At 43.3% G+C, this 19,674-nt stretch overlaps 1 pseudogene; it reads right to left on the bottom strand.

The window, feature by feature from the left end:
* Positions 1-2,935: 2,935 nt before the first annotated feature.
* LOC138973071 (lysosomal protective protein-like) lies at positions 2,936-19,462 on the bottom strand (annotated as a pseudogene).
* Between the last annotated feature and the right edge of the window lie 212 nt (positions 19,463-19,674).

Genomic DNA, 19,674 nt, shown 5'->3' with positions numbered 1-19,674 from the left:
AGTTTTGCAAGTTAAGTCTACGATAACATGATGTTAATCACATTACAAGCAAGCTGTAACACCACCAAAACAAGCAGTTTTGCAAGTTAAGTCTACGATAACATGATGTTACTTGGCGTTAAACCAAAGCTTTAATGCCATCAAAACTTGGAATTTTTGCATGTTACAGACATGCTGTAACATGGTTTAACATGATGTTTTGACCGTCGCAAAACGCGCTGAAATTCCAGGCAATTTCGCTGCGATAACTTCAACAAAATCCAATCAAAATCTGGCGTTGTCGTGAACACCAAAATGTGATAAACCCATTGAAACTTGAAGTTTTGTTGGGATTTTGAGTAGTTTTGTAAGATACAAAACGCCACTTTTCGCCCAGTGCTATTTCTTATATATTCATGACATTACTTCATCATCCCATTGTGCACAGAGACCAACAAGACTGTTAATTCTTGGTGTGAGGCCAAGTGGAGGGGTAGACGGGGGGGGGGGGGGGGGGGGGGTGGTCTTATCACATGTATTTAAATCCTGTCCAGATCTGAGACGGTGATCCGAGCTGTTTTCAGGTAAAATGAATGGTTGCTGCAACAAGATGTACAGTACCTTTTAAACAGTTTCGGTTTTAACACTACTTTACTTTTTGTTTGACCTTTTCATCCTGATACTGCTAAACCACGTCAATGTGTTAAGTACTAAACCACGTCAATGTGTTATGTACTAAACCACCTAAGAGTGTGTCAAAACAGCATCGCCCTGATATCACCCTTCGTGGTGGAATGGGCGTTAAGCAAACAAACAAACAAACAAAACCTAAGAGTTCTTTCTTTATTTGGTGTTTAACGTCGTTTTCAACCACGAAGGTTATATCGCGACGGGGAAAGGGGGGAGATGGGATAGAGCCACATGTCAATTGTTTCTTGTTCACAAAAGCACAAATAAAAAATTTGCTCCAGGGGCTTGCAACGTAGTACAATATATTACCTTACTGGGAGAATGCAAGTTTCCAGTACAAAGGACTTAACATTTCTTACATACTGCTTGACTAAAATCTTTACAAAAATGGACTCTATTCTATACAAGAAACACTTAACAAGGGTAAAAGGAGAAACAGAATCTGTTAGTCGCCTCTTACGACATGCTTGAGAGCATCGGGTAAATTCTTCCTCCTAACCCGCGGGGGGTAAACCTAAGAGTGCTTAAGAATATATATACCAGTAGATTGATGCGCTTCTGAAATAGGCCAACGCAATCTTTCAGGACACAGGTTGGCCTAATTAAATCCTCTTACATTATCTCACTGACACAATTAATTGTCAGTAAATGATGCCGAACGTATTGCAGGTTATCTTTGTTTTTCTGGCCAATAAAAAAAGTGGACTTTTGAATATAGTGAGGAGGATATTTTTCGTAGATAGAATAGACACAAAAACATCCGAGAAAACATTATTTTAAAGGCATATGTACTCGATGACTATACACGCTAATTGCTTTACCAACAGCTGGAGACATGCTAAATTAAGTTCCCTGCAAAATATTGTGATCTAGGACCCCTTCAATGTTGAGATATGTTAATTTTCATTTTGATCTGGATCGTCCTATTTATAGATTTGGCAACACATGTAACGTTGATGCAAGGGAGCTAACACCGCGGCTTTGTTGACATCCTCACTTTTTCAGAGGCTAGAACAAGCTGTAATGCATGTATTATGGTCCGCGCATGGTGACATATCGTCATTATATGGTCTTATGGTGCGTTTGACATCGATTATGGGCAAACTACACTTTGTAAACACGGGAGCGCGTACATATGCCTTTAAAAGAGTGGAGGTCTTTAAATTTGGGAGATCTTAAAATTCCAATCTTAATTCTTAAAAGAAGGAATATCTGAGAAAAAAAGGTCATAAAACAGGTGTCTTCGGTGTTAACATTGAGATCTTAACAGAGGGGACAATCTGAATTCTTAAAAGAAGATATGCCTGGGAAAAAAGGGTTGTAAATCAGGTGTTTTAAGTATTAAAATAAGAGTTTTGCTATCAAGAACGCAGAATTGATTTTTTCTGAGTTTTTTTTTAGCCGTAAGCGCCATGTTTATCGGAGCAGGAAACTCTTCCAGAGTGAGGCCCCTTTGTTGGTTTCACTGCGGCCGCATTGTGAACAGCAGTTACTGAGAAATTCGAAATGAGAAATGGCGCTTACGGCTAAAAAAAAAAACTCAGAAAAAATCAATTCTGCGTTCTTGATAGCAGTTTCGTCCAGACTGGACTCCAGCTTTTGCTTTTCTTATTTTTCTCTATCGTCCAAGCCCATAAAATCGAACAAGGCGGATTGCGTTTGGATTTCCCTCTTTCAGATGACTGAGATTGCCCCCCTTGAATCGTTCCGTGTCAAGGCCAGTTGTACTGACCGTGTGTTCAAGATGTTATTTAGGCAGCTATACGCCGCCGGCGTATGCTTTTTTTCTTTTTTTCTAAAATCTCGAGTCAACCGAACTCTGACATGGATTACAGGATCTTTTCTGTGCGCACTTGCGTCTTATCCACTAGGCCATTGTCACAGTTTCCTAGCAAATGCGAGCAGATTCCATTGCTGCCAGGGCGGAGAAAAAGTCAGACGAAGCGACCAAAAACACAAATATACGCTAACACAACTGTCTACATCTAATTTGTGGGTATCTCTGCTGTGTATATAGTGTCATTTTTTAAAAATCCAACTTTGTGTCTAGTTTCTCTCACAGGTCCATTTTGAACATTAATACAATGTTCCATGCACCTAGATATCTAATAGCACCCACGCACACTGGCACACACACTCTCACACACACATACACACACACACACGTACACACACACACCCGCACACACACACACACACACACACACACACACACACACACACACACACACACACACACACACACACACACACAGACGCAATATACAATTTTTTTGTGCAGCATGATTTATTTGGTACTGAATGGCATACAACTTTCACATGTCATGCTCTCAAAAAGGTGAAGACAAGAACAAGATATAGAACGCTGTATTGAAACTCATGTCATGAACAACCAGCACTGTTTAAATCACACCATCAGATGAAAACTTATGACGGTTTCCAAATACAGAAATGAAAAGGAGAAAACAAATTAATTGAAGAAAAAAATGACAGAAAATTCGAAAACTCATCAGCCAGCAAAATGAGGACGAGGATAGGATACAACGATTAAAGTCACTCAAGGCTAAATTGTGTTCAGTAGTATTTCACACTGACAGTACCTGCAAGAAACGACAAAATCACTGCACAGGACGGCGGACTTCGCATTACAAACGTAACTACAAAATCTAGCATGGCTGGGAACGACTGACTGACTAATTCGGTTTAACGTCCTCTTAGTACCAGTTGGCCTATCTTGGGTAGGGATTAATATGCTACATGGGGGGGGGGGGGGGGGGGGGGACAAAAGACTGGACAGACATGCAAACAGAGAACACATAATTATTATGATCGTGTTATATTTCTGGAAGTTTGTGTTGCGGTATTTCAAAATGGGGATGGAAGATGGAAGATTTAGTTGGGGTTTGTTGCCTAAGTGTACGCGGAATATGGTTGGAGTGGAGCGTTTTTGAGTGCTTATTAATTTTGTTTTTTTTATTTATGTAGAATATGTTTAGACTTTGGTATAATGCCAATGTAACCGAGTGCCGTAACACTACGATCACCTCGGGAGGCGAAGTGCAATCAAAGAGGATTGAAAATGTTAGGGCTAATTTCTAAAAACTGTTATGCAAACCCGAAGGTTTCCATGAACATACAGACAATCGGAAACCACCAGACCCCATCACAAACAGAATTCCACAATCCACCGGTGTTGACTTAAAGGCCAACAACTCGGGTGCAGAGTCTGCTGTGAAAGGAGCGGTAGCCTCCCCTGTCACACCAACATAATTAAATAAATAATTGACTGAATAAGTGGGAACGCCGAAGAAGAAGAAGACGAAGAAGAAGAAGAAGGCTGTCAGAAAGGGGTGTTCTGCACCAGATTCTGGATGATGAGCAGGGCAGGTCGTGGTCGATCCATGGGAACCATGTGGCCAGATCCCTGAATAGAAACGGCAACAAAAAAAGATCAAACGTTGAACATCTGTGTCTTGTTTGTTCGTTCATGGGCTGAAACTCCCACGGCTTTTACGTGTATGACCGTTTTTACCCCGCCATTTAGGCAGCCATACGCCGCTTTCGGAGGAAGCATGCTGGGTATTTTCGTGTTTCTATAACCCACTGAACTCTGACATGGATTACAGGATCTTTTTCGTGCGCACTTGGTCTTGTGCTTGCGTGTACACACGGGGGTGTTCGGACACCGAGGAGAGTCTGCACACAAAGTTGACTCTGAGAAATAAATCTCTCGCCGAACGTGGGGACGAATTCACGCTGACAGCGGCCAACTGGATACAAATCCAGCGCGCTACCGACTGAGCTACATCCCCGCCCGAACCCGAACATCTGTGTCAAATGTCATATGTTGGTCCAAAATTACAAATGACATAATTTAGCAGGGGTACAGAGGGTGGCCAGACAGGGGGTGTAGAAAGGGGTCTTGTACCCCCAGATGCTGTTGACATTAATTTAGCAAATTTGAAAGGTTGTTTGGGGGTCTCTCCATTAAACAAAAAAAAAAGGAACATTAGCCGGGTAAGAAGCGGGGAGGGGGGGGGCTTCCGGAACCCAGCCCCCCCCCCCCCCCCCCCCCCCCCCGCCCCCCTTTGGATCTTGCCCTGCAATGCATGTTATTCAAAGAACAAAAGCGCAGAAGCAAAGCGAGTTCAAAACAGATGTTTTACCCTGACTGTGAGAGAGGTGAGGAGGTCGAAAGTCTTGACGAATCCTGCCACCTGTTTCAGTCCTTTCTCGTCACTGTAGTACCACATCTTACGTTCCTCCCTCACCTACGGGAAGAATGAAACATAAATTAGAGGCACTGTCCTGCCTGCGAACACGATATTGGAGAGTTCTAGAGGGAGATTTTTTTTCAGAACGTGTACGGCAACCTGTACGGATAACGTCATCAAATGCAACCTTTTCGTCGCACATTTGCCAAGTCCAACGCATTGATTTCAGCGTGTCGTAAAGAATCTGGACCAAGTTTCTAGTACGTGTACGGGTCACATGATAACTACATGTACAAGTACACGTCTTAGCTACACGTAGTGCTTCTAGAACTCTGGTATGTTTATCGCCACAGACCTGCAAAGGCTTTCGCATGAAATAAGAACATCCTTTCATTTATTAATAGACCGGCACGGTTGGCCTAGTGGTAAGGCGTCCGCCCCGTGATCGGGAGGTCGTGGGTTCGAACCCCGGCCGGGTCATACCTAAGACTTTAAAATTGGCAATCTAGTGGCTGCTCCGCATGGCGTCTGGCATTATGGGGTTAGTGCTAGGACTGGTTGGTCCGGTGTTAGAATAATGTGACTGGGTGAGACATGAAGCCTGTGCTGCGACTTCTGTCTTGTGTGTGGCGCACGTTAAATGTCAAAGCAGCACCGCCCTGATATGGCCCTTCGTGGTCGGCTGGGCGTTAAGCAAACAAACGAACAATTTTTTTTTATTAATAGCGTGTCTAGAATCTTTGTCAACTGGATTTGTTTAATGAATTAATCGGTCAGATTGATATTCTACATTGCTACCAGTTACCCAATTAATTTAACAACATAAATCCTACTCTGCCTGGCCGTTGATTTTGTTGGGTTCGTGTAAAAGTTTACAGTCTTTTAAGGGGACGAACAACAACTAGGCTAATAATGAGAAGAAATGCACAGAAAATGGACTAAGCGAAGTAAAGTGTCCTTTTTTCGACTTCAAGATCGCCAGAGTAATAACAGATTTAACTCATTGTCTCCCAGGTATGGATATATTCGTACCCACTCATATGGCTCTATCTGACCTGGTACGGATATATCCGTACACACAGTCACTTCAGTCGCGTAATTCCTGTAAGGCCAAAAATAAAAATAGGTGTGGTTACGGTAACATAGCCAAAAAAAATAGGGTAGGAAGGTAGGCAATCACTTTTTTTTTTAAACTTTTTTGTCCAATGTGTACAAATTAAACTTACTTGACAGGATAATAAGTGTGCGACTCGGGCGATTTCGCTTTCATTGCGTTTTCTGCACTCGTTTTTTTGGTTTTTTTGACAAATTATGTAATAAAAAGTTATAGGATCGGCCCCTAAAAATAGGGTAGGTCGGGTTACCGTAACCACACCTATTTTTTTTTTAGGCCTAACGTCGATCTAACGCCTGCATTCCATCGTGTTAATACACAGTTTCTACACAGTTACTACAATTCTGAGTGACCTGCTGCAGCACAGCTGGTCAACATAGGTGGGGTAGAAAGTGTTCAACGAAAGTTAAAAGTTTGCAACAGCATTTCCTGAAAATAGTGTTCGTCTTATATAATAAACAAACTTACTGGTCTGCCGAGGCTTTCTGCGAACCATTCGTCACCCAGGAAGTTACAGACCATGTCCACGTCTCCGTTGTACAGTATGCCACGGATCTGTTGATATGCAGTGTGTCAGTGAGTATAGGTGTGTGGTTATTATCAAAATATTTACATTTGAAAACAATACTGTTCACACAAACACACACACACACGCTCATGCGAGGACATGCGCGCGCACACGCATTCCACGCACGCACCTGCGCACACACATTCACGCACGCATGTACACACGCACACACATTTCAGCCACGCGCATTCGCATACACACGTGCACGAACGTAGGCTATGCGCACACACTCACACACACACATTATCCCATGCATCATAAACGGGTTTTTTATTTGTTGAGATTAGGTTTTTCAAGCATGGCTTCCAACAGTGCTTTGATTTTAAGAAGAAACCTAAGTTTCTTACCCCTCCATTGAAGAGCTTTTGGTAAAATGGTGTAGTGTTGTTGTATATGTTTGTGTACCATCCCTCTCCGAAAGCACTGCAAAATAACAAAGAACAAATATCAAATAACCAAAGGGAAGTAATTTAACAATCCTTCTATTACATAAGTAAGAGCGCTTACTTCCCTTTGGTTATTTGATATCTCAACAACGCTCTATATATTACGAACTATTACTGATTCAGGGGCGGAGCAGTTAAGCCCGAAGGGGGGGGGGGGGGGGGGTTACAACCTGGGATCCAAGGACAACGCCCCGTTGGGAGCTGAAGAATTTTAGCTATTTTATGAACAATTTGTGGCTTATCCTTGATTTTAAACATGATCAACTGGTGTCAGCAGCCACTCATTATTTCTTTTAAAGTTAGTATTAAAAATGGCGATTTATCTTCACTGATATCTGCTCCCGACATCATATAGTATAAGAAAGAATAAGAATAAGAATACTTTATTATTTCATAGAGAAATTCAGGCGTGGTACATAACAATAGTACAAACAAGACATTGATTTTACATAAAACATATAGCACTATATAACAGGGCAGGTTATAGAAACACCTTCCACATAGTATGGTTAGAAGGAAGACATGTCGCATAGGATTGGAAGTTAAAACTGTACAAAAAGGATACTGATTAAACAAGTACCTATTCCCCCGGCTTTACAGCCAGAAACAAGAACAAAATTCACAGACAGAATTTAATTGTTTTTGTTTTTTTACAGCCGAGGAGGGAGGGGCGGGGGGGTGGGGGGTTCCGGAACCCCTGTAACTACACAGTCCCTCTCGAGCAAACCCTCATTTAAACCACCACAGATGTATCCGTGATTTTACATGGAACAAAAGCACCACTGATTTCACTTAGACATATACCACAATCAACAGACTATTTCATGAGACCTGCGGATTGGGAATTTTCGGTTGGAGTAATTTATTAAACTGACACTCCTGTAAACATGAGAAATTAATCATTTCACAGGACAAAAAAATCCCACCTATCATGGGAGTTATTGACTTACTATTACTATTACCAATTGAAATACTCGGACATAAAATTGTGTGGCGCAAGAGAACGGAAACCGCTGTATAAGGATTTTGTTTTTTGTTTTTGTTCATGGGCTGAAACTCCCACGGCTTTTACGTGTATGACCGTTTTTATCCCGCCATTTAGGCAGCCATACGCCGCTTTCGGAGGAAGCATGCTGGGTATTTTCGTGTTTCTATAACCCACCGAACTCTGACATGGATTACAGGATCTTTTTCGTGCGCGTGCTTGGTCTTCTGCTTGCGTGTACACACGGGGGTGTTCGGACACCGAGGACTGAGAGTCTGCACACAAAGTTGACTCTGAGAAATAAATCTCTCGCCGAACGTGGGGACGAACTCACGCTGACAGCGGCCAACTGGATACAAATCCAGCGCGCTACCGACTGAGCTACATCCCCGCCCTGCTGTAGAAGGATAAGGATAAGGATGCGATTTCAAATAGTCCTGTGGGGTTAACCTCGTGGAAATTCGGGCTGCTTTCTCACCCAGGAAAGCGAGCTGTACGGTGCTCCCAAATTGTTTTCCATGAGAGAACGTTATCTTAACATCCCGAGGTCAGAAAGAATTTTCACCAAATGTGTATCACAAGACATAGGTGATGAATTCCATTATTTATTTGTCTGTGATTTTTTCAAAGAAGAAAGAGCTGAGTTGTTACAACCTTAATATTGGAAAAAAACCTAATGCACTTAAATTTAAACAGTTGTTTGCTACTAAGAAAAAGAAATTGCTAAAGAATATTTTGGACTTTATTAATAGAATTTGTAACAGTTTTTCATAACTTTTTTTATTTTTTAAATTTTTTTATTTACTATTTTAGCATGCGTATATCATGATTGTATTGATTGTATTTATTGTTCAAAATGCCCCCATGGGTTATGGACTAATAAAACTTGAACTTGAACTTGTGTATTCATGTTTCCAAGCCCTGAGACTTTCGCTCTGATCTTGGGTTCTGTATCGTGCGGACACTGAGGAGAGTCTGCAAAAAGTTGACTCTGGGAAATAAATCTCTCGCCGAACGTGGGGATCGAACCCACGCCGATAGAGAAACTGAGTGGTTTTGAAGCCATCGCCGCTACCGACTGAGCTATTCCCCCACCCATGTGAACATCAAATAGCGCAAAAATACAACAGAATGCCACTTACGAACATTCCTGCCACGTGTGGACGGACTCTGGGATATTCAGAGCGTGACGCACTTCCGGAGAGTTGAGATAGACGGAGACCCTGGTGTTGTTGGTACACCCTCGTTCCGCACGGATGCGCTTCGACCCGTAGCCACGTGACTGAAAGAGCCAATCGGAAACAGTGTGACAGAACAATGCAAGTTGAAAGAGCAGAAGCAGTAGACACTCGTTTCTTTATCATACTTACTTTGTTAAACCCGCATGTTGTTGTTGTTGTTGTTGTTGTTGCTGTTGTTGACATTTGACTTACTTGACTTATTCCTGTAGACTCCCTGTGGAGCATAGGGCCGCAACAACTCGTTGTTGACATTTATGATGATGATTGTTGTTGTTTGTTGTTCTTGTATATGATGAGATTGACGATAATGTTTCTACTGCGTATAAGGTAAATAGGGAAATGTTAAATTTAGAGAGGTATGAAGGTTAAGGGTTTATACGATTGTACCATTTTGGTTGTGTTTGTTTGTTTGTGTGTATGTTTGTTTGTTTGTTGCATTGTTTGTGTGTTTGTTTGTGTGTTTGTTTGTACTTTACCTTGCTGTGTTGAGGCAGAGAGCGGAAAGCCCAGTCAACGAGCCCGTTGTGGGCTTCAAGATGGCTGCCTACTCCAAACGCACAGGGAGCATACAGATTGTAGGCATCAAAAGACCCGCCGTCAATAATTTCACGCACCTTTCGCACCTGTCAATGAAACAAAACATTAATGAGAAATATAACCTGCAATAACCAGCTTCGTTCGCACCTGCCACTGAAACATTAAACGAACGAGAAATATATCCCTAAAATAACCAGCTTCGTAACCCGTGAACGATACTACATATGTGACCCTCCACCACGGAATGAGTCGCATGTCACCTCGCGCGGTTCTGCGCTTTAATATAAGTCCGGGGAGTGTCTGGTAACAGTGTGAGGGTCACCTTAGTCACAGGCTTATAACTCAAACAGTTTTCGCTCTTTTCTAAAACGGTTTTCACCACTGCATAGAGCATAAAAAACTCTTTAGGAAAATGAACAAATATGACAATCATGCAAAGGTGACATACGACTCATTCCGTGGTGGAGGGTCACATATAGTGGCCTTGAACTTATAAACTGTTTCTTATACCCCAAGATCAGTGGAGCGCGCTTACTTTTACGCAAATGTTGCAATGTCGAACCATACTTAAAAGTAACTTTATTGGATCCTTTGACCATTGCATCCTCCCCCCACTCCCACATGATGATTAACACCGTACAATGTCTTCACTAGCAAACCCTTTGCATGTTATACACGACCCACAACTTCCGGACTTTGCAGTTCTAATTACGTCATGACTTTGAGGCAAAGAGCGTTCCCTTCGGATTAGTTTGCATGGATGTTGCAACAGAAGTCAGGAGAGAGCTTAAAATGAAGGATGCTCTTAGTCTATGCAGACACCTGTAAAAAAAAAAAATGTTGGTGTGTTACAATGATTGTTTACACGAGAAGGTACAATGGAATCCCCCTTTTAAGACCTCCACAAATCCTAGAAAAACAGATCTTAAAAAGGAGGGAGTCTCAAAAATGGGGGTAATATCACAGAGGTTATGAACAGAAAAGCTAAAAAAAAGGTCTTAAAAAGGAGGGAGTCTTAGATTGGGGGGGGGGGGGGTGTCTTAAAAGGAGTGTTCCCCTGTATCTAGACCAAGTACCTTTTAAGTATACGTACGACAGTGATCAAACCTTGTAAATTACCTCAGTTTCGCAGGCGCTGGACTGTTGTGCTGCGCTGACAAACTTGCAGCTATTTTCACTGCCTCCGCAACATTGCTTTACCAAGTTGGTCCATTCTCTGCAAGATATACCAAAGCAACTGCAAGAAAGCTGAGTGTTTGAGAGACCAGAGAACTGTGGAGCGTAGGAGATTTGAGTTTGGTGATAATTTCATAAGAAATAGAATTTTTAGTCGTCGTCGTCGTCATCGTCGTCGTCGTCTTCATCGTCGTCGTCTTCATCATCATCATCATCATCGTCGTCGTCGTCGTCATTATCGTCGTCTTCATCGTCGTCGTCGTCGTCTTCTTCATCATCATCATCATCATCATCATCATCATCATCATCATCATCATCATCATCATCATCATCATCATCATCATCATCATCACCACCACCACCACCACCACCATCACCACTGACTCACGTGGTACCGACGAGACCATGGTAGTAGGCAAAGTACATGATGGAACTGCCCAGCATTTCATCGCTGGACACACCGTTGCCCACTGCGTAGCCCTGCATTCAATGTTTATTTTGTTATTAACATAAATATAAAGCACAAAGCGTTTTGTTAATCTATTTTTTCCATCGTAAGTTTAAGTTATTCAAGTATCTGAACCACCAATGGTGGACAATCATTTCAAGCTGACATGCCTCCACGACGAAATACGACTCATGTTCTTGACCAGTACTTAACATATTTTGGAGAGTATTTTCATCTTCACAGGATTCATTGATTAAGCAACATCATACGGTTTGTTTTGCTTAACGCCCAGCCGACCACGAAGGGCCATATCAGGGCGGTGCTGCTTTGACATATAACGTGCGCCACACACAAGACAGAAGTCGCAGCACAGGCTTCATGTCTCACCCAGTCACATTATTCTGACACCGGACCAACCAGTCCTAGCACTAACCCCATAATGCCAGACGCCAGGCGGAGCAGCCACTCGATTGCCAATTGTAAAGTCTTAGGTATGACCCGGCCGGGGTTCGAACCTACGACCTCCCGATCACGGGGCGGACGCCTTACCACTAGGCCAACCGTGCCGGTTTAAGCTACAGTGTGAACTTAGAAACATGTTCTGTTACTGAGACGTCAACGTGACATTCTAGCCTCATCTTGCCATGCGAGCAAAACTGACCTTATGAATGTATCATTATCATCACTTCAAGCCACCAACAACAAGAGTAACCGAGTTTCGTCGTAGTACCATGGCTATACGATGTTTACCTTGAGCTTAAAGCTGGGGTCCCCCATGAGAAGAACAGACAACATGGGCACGTAGATTCCCCCGTAGCTCTCTCCCGTGATGAACAGCTCGTTGACTCGGTACTCGGGGAACTTGTTGAAGAAATCTTTCATTGCTGCGTAGTTTTCTGTGGCCGTCTGACAGTGGGAAAAAAAACTTACTTAGAAATGTAAAACCCTTTTTTTATGACAAGAAATTAAAAGTCATTATCCCTGTGTAATAGCTTGAATCATGAACTTACAATGATTTCAATTGAAAACTTGTATCTGCGCACGGGCCTTAAAAAAAAGCCAGAAAAAGTACCAAATTGTACAATATGTGCGTGCCCCGACCACGAAATAAGAAGCATATTAACTGCTTACATAGTGGCGGGAATTGTACTTGTACTTCACTCGTATTCAAGTGAAGAAAGAAACAAGTCGCGTAAGGCGAAAATACAACATTTAGTCAAGTAGCTGTCGAACTCACAGAATGAAACTGAACACAATGCCATTTTTCAGCAAGACCGTATACTCGTAGCATCGTCAGTCCACCGCTCATGGCAAAGGCAGTGAAATTGACAAGAAGAGCGGGGTAGTAGTTGCGCTAAGAAGGATAGCACGCTTTTCTGTACCTCTCTTTGTTTTAACTTTCTGAGCGTGTTTTTAATCCAAACATATCATATCTATATGTTTTTGGAATCAGGAACCGACAAGGAATAAGATGAAAGTGTTTTTAAAACGATTTCGAAAAAAAAAATTTATAATAATTTTTATATACACTACTCACAAAAAGTTAAGGATCACTATGAGAAAACAGGTGCTCAATAAAATCAGTTCGCTACTGTTATTTATTTCTCAGTCAAACCAAATTGTTATGAATTCCTGTTCAGCTGTAAGTGGGCGATGTTGTGTTAGTGGGAACATTGCACGAGATTCTCTACTACTGAGCATGGTAGCAAAAGAAAAAGCGGAAACTTGCGAAAAAGGACCTTGTTTTGGACCGTTCAGCTCGAACACATTGCACACGCCACATGGAAAAACCATTATGCACGTGCAAGCACTGCTGTTTATGTGTGAGATGCTGTCACTTGCTTGGCTTTTTGAGAAGACATACCACCAGTATTAGGCATTATCTGACAATGCCTCCACGACGAAAATTGAACGAGTTTGAGAGGGGACGAGCTGTTGCATGGTTCCAAGATGGTGTCCCCAAGCGAGAAGTGGCCAGGCGACTTCACGTGTCCATCTCGGTCATTGTCAAACTGGTTCAACGTTTCACAGCCACTGGGAGGGTCCAGGAAAGACGCAGACCTGGGCGACCAAAGAAGACAACTCCAAGTGAAGATCGTCTCATTGAACGACTAGCCTTGCAAACAAGAACAGCCTCTTCCAGCATTATTCGAAGGCAGCTGAGGGTGGCTACTAACACCAACATCAGCCAGCAGACCATACGGAATCGCCTTCATGGGTTTAACCTCCGTTCTCGTCGCCCAGCTGTACGGCCACGCTTAACTCCAGCCCATAGGGCAACACGCCGCGCCTTCTGCAGACGTGACGTGAGGTGGACACGTCAGCAATGGTCCCAGGTCCTGTTCAGTGATGAATCACGCTTCACCCTGAACCACAACGACGACCGACTGAGGGTCTGGAGGCGCCAAGGGGAACGCTACATTGACGCCACTGTCCAAGAAAAGGTGGCCTTTGGTGGAGGTTCTGTAATGGTCTGGGGGGCCTTCAGCCTTCAGCACAGAACACCCTTGTTTCATGTACAGGGTATTCTGACTGGCCTCCGATACCGGGATGAGATCCTTCGACCGCTGGCTGTGCATACACGGCAGCAGATGGGACCGCAGTCTCTCTACCAGGATGACAACGCTCGCCCCCACAGGGCAAGGGTGGTCAACGACTTCCTGCAGCAGTCTGGAGTCAACAGAATGGAGTGGCCAGCATGCAGTCCCAATCTCAACCCGATTGAGAACCTCTGGGATGAGTTGGATCGCAAAGTGAGGAGCAACCACCCCCCTCCCAGGGATGTCCAGCACCTCTACCAGATGCTGCAGGCTGAGTGGCAGACGCTTCCACAGAGGATCTTCACCACCCTGGTCAACTCTATGAGGACTCGCTGCGTCGAGTGCCAGAACAGCCAGGGCGGTTACACGCATTACTGAACTTTTGGGAGCATCTGAATGCCATGTCTTGTGATTTCAACGACTTTGTGAAATTAAATTTCGATACGTACACACTTTGATAAAATGTACAGACCAAACGATTGCTCGAAATTGAAAGAAATGTCGTATCGTTATCACTAAAGCATTGAATTAAACGTTTGCCAAATACCAACGCATTGGCTTTCTTATTTGGAAAGTTATGACTTTGTGTGCAAGTGATCCTTAACTTTTTGTGAGTAGCTTATTTAATTTTCAGAGCTTGTTTTTAATCCGAATATAACATATTTATATGTTTTTGGAATCAGCAAATGATGGAGAATAAGATAAACGTAAATTTGGATCGTTTTGAAAATTTTTATTTTTATTTACAATTTTCTGATTTTTAATGACCAAAGTCATTAATTAATTTTTAAGCCACCAAGCTGAAATGCAATACCGAAGTCCGGCCTTCGTCGAAGATTACTTGACCAAAATTGCAACCAATTTGGTTGCAAAATGAGGGCGTGACAGTGCCGCCTCAACTTTCACGAAAAGCCGGATATGACGTCATCAAAGACATTTATCAAAAAAATGAAAAAAACTTTCGGGGATTTCATACCCAGGAACTCTCATGTCAAATTTCATAAAGATCGGTCCAGTAGTTTAGTCTGAATCGCTCTACACACACACACACACAGACAGACACACACACACGCACGCACATACACCACGACCCTCGTCTCGATTCCCCCCTCTACGTTAAAACATTTAGTCAAAACTTGACTAAATGTAAAAACACTACTTTTGGTTTATTCTCCATCAATATTTATTCAGCTTACTGTCGCTGACTCCTTCGGGATGGTATAGGGGACAACTAAGGAATGACGGTCCGTGCTCAAACTGTAAAACAATCGACCATGACTACCAAAATGGCGGAGAGAGAAAATGGCCATTCGCGTAAAAGCTGGGCTAAATCAGAGAGGGTGAGTGGATTCGTTTTCATGGGAAGGACTGCGACTTAAGCTCGAAGTCGACTTCACGAAGACTTCACGAAGTTCTTTTACCAAAAACTCAGTGCTAAAGCTTCGTGTGGGCAGCTTCGGGAAGTTCTTTTACCAAAAACTCAGTGCTAAAGCTTCGTGTGGGCAGCTTCGCGAAGTTCTTTTACCAAAAACTCAGTGCTAAAGCTTCGTGTGGGCAGCTTCGCGAAGTTCTTTTACCAAAAACTCAGTGCTAAAGCTTCGTGTGGGCAGCTTCGGGAAGTTCTTTTACCAACAACTCAGTGCTAAAGCTTCGTGTGGGCAGCTTCGGGAAGTTCTTTTACCAACAACTCAGTGCTAAAGCTTCGTGTGGGCAGCTTCGCGAAGTTCTTTTACCAAAAACTCAGTGCTAAAGCTTCGTGTGGGCAGCTTCGCGAAGTTCTTTTACCAAAAACTCAGTGCTAAAGCTTCGTGTGGGCAGCTTCGCGAAGTTCTTTTACCAAAAACTCAGTGCTAAAGCTTCGTGTGGGCAGCTTCGGGAAGTATACTTCGCGTAGTCGACATCGTCCAGTTAAATGTTCTTGCTCGTACGAGGTTGGTTCGTATGCATGTGACAATGTCTGCTGTGTTGACATTTTACCCGGTCATCGTTGGTGACGTAGTTGCTGTCAGTGGCATAGGAGAAGCCCACGCCGGCTGGAGATTCAATGTACAGCACGTTGGCCACCTGGATGACAAGAAGATACACCCATGCACGCTCACGCACACACACACACACACACCCACCCACACGGACAGACGCACGCAGACACACACACACACACACACACACACACACACACACACACAAACACATACACACACACACACAAACAAACACACAAACAAACACACACACACACACACACACAAACAAACACACACACACGTGACACTCACACACACACACACACACACACACACACACACACACACACACACACACACACACACACACACACACACACGTTAAATCATGTTCGGTTTCTCGTCCATTAAAAAAATCAAACAAACAATCAAACAATTTAAAAAAAAAAAAACATAGTTTTTAAATTCACACACAGACACGCAAGCAGACTGCATTTCATTCAAAGGTCAACATCTGCACTAGAATCAGGATAAAAACAAAATTCACATCAAACCAATGAGTAAAAAAAAAGAAGAAAAAAAGAAAGAAGGAAATTGTGGCTTACTTATATAAAACCCTCAGAATAGTCAAGGTGGGGTTGTGATACAGTTGGGTGTTAGGGACCCCTGTACTTGCAGCTTCCACATAGATGTCAAAGACGCAGAGCTTGTGTTGGAAGAATGTAACGCGAGAGTGGGGTCACTGACAACATCTCAAAATCTTGATTTGACGCTCTCAGCTGGTAGAAGAACACGCTGTATTCCTCCCCACACACACCCCTACCCCCCCCCCCCCCCCCCTCCTCCCACCACCACCACCACCATCACCCCCACACCCCACACTCAAATAACGCTTGCTGTGGACATGTATCCTTTCACAGCAACAGCATGTCTATCCAGGGCTAAACCGGCACGGTTGGCCTAGTGGTAAGGCGTCCGCCCCGTGATCGGGAGGTCGTGGGTTAGAACCCCGGCCGGGTCATACCTAAGACTTTAAAATTGGCAATCTAGTGGCTGATCCGCCTGGCGTCTGGCATTATGGGGTTAGTGCTAGGACTGGTTGGTCCGGTGTCAGAATAATGTGACTGGGTGAGACATGAAGCCTGTGCTGCGACTTCTGTCTTGTGTGTGGCGCACGTTATATGTCAAAGCAACACCCTTATATATGGCCCTTCGTGGTCGGCTGGGCGTTAAGCAAACAAACAAACAAAATCCAGGGCTAAAGAAAGTACCTCAAAGGTGCACCTTATCTACACCTTGGGTATTTAAATGAGCTCCGCCCCCAGGTGTCTAACGGGTGCTCTCAGGGTACACTAAAGGTACCTGCAACGTCTGAGATCTTACATTGTTCCAGGAGAAAGGGTTGGGTTCCAGCGTAGCACCATCGTCCATCACCTAAATTATGCAATAAGAAGTACAGATAGTATGAGTTATCATTATTTCAGTGTACCATAATAATTATGGCTATTTTGACCAATCAGGTCTGATTCTAGGAGACCCGCTAAATGTGATCACTCTTTTTGTTTATCACATGCACACTAAACATAAACAGGACAAAGTACACATTTGAATTAACAATATCAGCGTGACTTATTCTAACAAAAGTATGACACTTCAAATGTTGTCAGATAATACACTTTGTAACTAAAAATAAAATACCGAAAAGCCGGTTTTGTCTGTGGGTGCTTAACAGAATGGCATGGCACCACCCACCCACCCTCTAATGCTGATCTTCAAGCAATAACTCAATCAATAAAGAATGCAAGCAAGCAAGTACGCTAGCAAGCAATCCACAAAATAGAAACATTAGAAATGTGTATGCATGTGTAAACGTGTGTGTACGTGTGTCTGCCCGTCTGTGTGTCTGTTCATGTGTTTTTGTGTTAGGATCGGTGAGTTATTGAATTAATTCATTACTTCAGTTGTTTGTTTGTTGGTTGGTTGGTTGGTTGGATTGTTTATTTATTTGTTTGTTTGTTTGTTTGTTTGTTTGTCTGTTTGTTTGTTTGTGTGTGTGTTTGTTTGTTTGTTTGCATGTTTGTGTTTGTTTGTTTGTTTGTTTGTTTGTTTGTTTGTTTGTTTGTTTGTTTGTTTGCTTTTTGTTGATGGCCTAGCTCTTCTTTCTATCTAACATGCACCTTGAAAGGTCCATTTTCGCCAAGAAGACCGAAGAGAGAGGAACATCCGGGACCCCCGTTCAGCCATACTGCCACTGGGTCCTTCTTGGGGTTGTTGACCGACTCCACAAACCTGAATCATTCATCATTTAAATATTCCATGGTCACAAGTATTTAATCATGTCGTAATTGGTGCATTCTGGGGTATTGGCCAATGAAGACAGCGACCAATTATGTTCGATCCTCGACAGTACTCTCAAAGTCTTCCCAGGCGTTGAGTGGCTAATAGAGTGTGACGGGCGCAGTGGCGTGGTGGTAAGACATCGGCCTCCTAATCGGGAGGTCGTGAGTTCCAAGCCCGGTCGCTGCCGCCTGGTGGGTTAAGAGTGGAGATGTTTCCGATCTCCAAGGTCAACTTATGTGCAGACCTGCTAGTGACTTAACCCCCTTCGTGTGAAAACGCAAGCACAAGACCAAGTGCGCACGGAAAAGATCCTGTAATCCATGTCAGAGTTCGGTGGGTTATAGAAACACGAAAATACCCAGCATGCCTCCCCGAAATCGGCGTATGCTGCCTGAATGGCGGGGTAAAAACGGTCATACACGTAAAAATCCACTCGTGCTAAAAACATGAATGAACGTGGGAGTCTAAGCCCATGAACGAAGAAGAAGAAGAAGAAGAAGAAGAAGAAGAAGAAGAAGAAGAAGAAGAAGAAGAAGAAGAAGAAGAAGAAGAAGAAGAAGAAGAAGAAGAAGAAGAAGAGTGTGGTGGTATGCGGCAGTCATATTTTACTCCTGTATTTTAGAATGTGGCGAGCCCGTTGCTCAGCCGATAGTGTGCTGGCGTTGTAACCAGTTCGTCACTATCGGTATGGGTTCGAACCCAGGTACGTCGAGGATATTTCTGTATTTCCCAGATTGAAAGTCCAGTGCAGACCCTGAATGGGCCACCCTGAGTGCTTACATATAGACTGTTACACGCGTTAGATAACCCGAGCTCCCAGCGAAGGTCTAGGGAATTGGAAACACACATATTCCTAGCACATACTCGAAGACGACGTCATTCTGCGCACCTTGGCAATGGAGTGGCACAAGAAACTCTCAACATAAGGTGACCATAAGAGTTTAAACACACACACACACAAACACACACACACACACACACACACACACACACATACACACACACAAAACTCGGAAGTTTCGCTCACCAGTAGTGAAGTCGTCTGCTTCCAGTTGCAGCCAGGTAGCCAGAATACTGTTTAAACGACGGTTCCTCTGCCAGACCTGGCAGCATCCGTATTTCGTCTTCGGAGGGAGCTGCCAATAATTATAGTCACTGGCAGCAACATCAGCAGAAGGTGTTTGAGCGGTGGCAACATTTTAGTACTTGTTTGAGTTTCAGATGTCTGAAAAAGATTGACAAATGATCAGTGAGTGAGTTCAGTCGCTCTCATAAAAATCGCAAGCTTTTGACATTCACAATTAGTGCTTCGTGCACTATCAGTAGCTTCATTCCCTTTTGTTCTTCTTTTTTTTTTTTTTTTTTTTTTGTGTGGAGTGAGAATCATTTACAAGCAAACGAACAAAGAAATGAAAAACAAAAATATGCGAAC

Source organism: Littorina saxatilis, linkage group LG8, assembly GCF_037325665.1.
Source record: "Littorina saxatilis isolate snail1 linkage group LG8, US_GU_Lsax_2.0, whole genome shotgun sequence".
In the NCBI taxonomy this organism is placed as follows: Eukaryota; Metazoa; Mollusca; class Gastropoda; order Littorinimorpha; family Littorinidae; genus Littorina; species Littorina saxatilis.
This window is presented reverse-complemented; position numbering and strand designations above follow the sequence as displayed.